The sequence below is a fragment of the Cicer arietinum genome, chromosome 1 (assembly GCF_000331145.2).
Source record: "Cicer arietinum cultivar CDC Frontier isolate Library 1 chromosome 1, Cicar.CDCFrontier_v2.0, whole genome shotgun sequence".
NCBI lineage: Eukaryota > Viridiplantae > Streptophyta > Magnoliopsida > Fabales > Fabaceae > Cicer > Cicer arietinum.
The window spans coordinates 11,161,581-11,162,620 of record NC_021160.2 but is presented as its reverse complement, the minus strand read 5'-3'; positions in this window follow the sequence as shown (position 1 = coordinate 11,162,620).

Sequence of the window (1,040 nt, the reverse complement as noted above, 5' to 3'; positions counted from 1 at the left end):
CAATATAACTATAATTCAATTGCACAAATAATTAGTTAAAACTTTTAAATACCTAAAATTGATTTAAAGTATAAGCAAATCTTTAATCTTTAATAAAATAAATTTCAAACTCTTGATGAAATATATTCAATAATTTTTTTTACAACAACTTCTCATGCTCGCAATTAAAACATCATACTAATAAAACAAATAAATTTAGACTACGCTTACAATATAATCAACATTAACATTTTTTTAAAATAAAAAATATTAAATAGTCAATTATATTTTTAAATTTTTACATCTTATTTTTTGGTTTGTATTTTACATTTTATGTCATCAAATAAATAGAAATACCATTATATGTTGAAAAATAAATTGATAATCGAGGTACAATGAGTCAAACAATTATCATATTAATTTTACAAAATATTTTAAAAAATTAAATTAGATGATTGTGATAAACATGATTTTCCCTCATTTTAATTTTCTTAATCATATTCAAAAATAAATTATTATTATAAGATAACTATATTTGTAATACATAAAATATTACTTATAAAACTTATAAAATTATTTTACAATTATTTATAATAAATTTATAATTTAAAAATTATTTTACAATTTGATAATAATTTATAATTTATATTATTATCAAATTATTTTATAATAAATTTATAAATTATTTTATAATATTATTAGTCATTTAACAATGATAATAATTTATATTATTAGTCATTAAATTCAATTGAACAAAACCACCTAATCACTCATAATCGACATAAATACTATTTATGAGGAGTAATGATTTGATACGTTAAAAATTCAATTACTCATTAATGTTAATTCATTTATAGTTACTTTTAATTTATTTCAATCTATTTTTTTAGTAATATTTTATAAAATAAAAATATATAGTCTATTTGACAGAAAATACACAAATTATCATTATATGTTCTACAATATAATTCAATATTTACATTTTTTTAAAATAAAAAATATTAAATAGTCAATTATATTTTTAAATTTTTACATCTTATTGTTTGGTTTGTATTTTACAT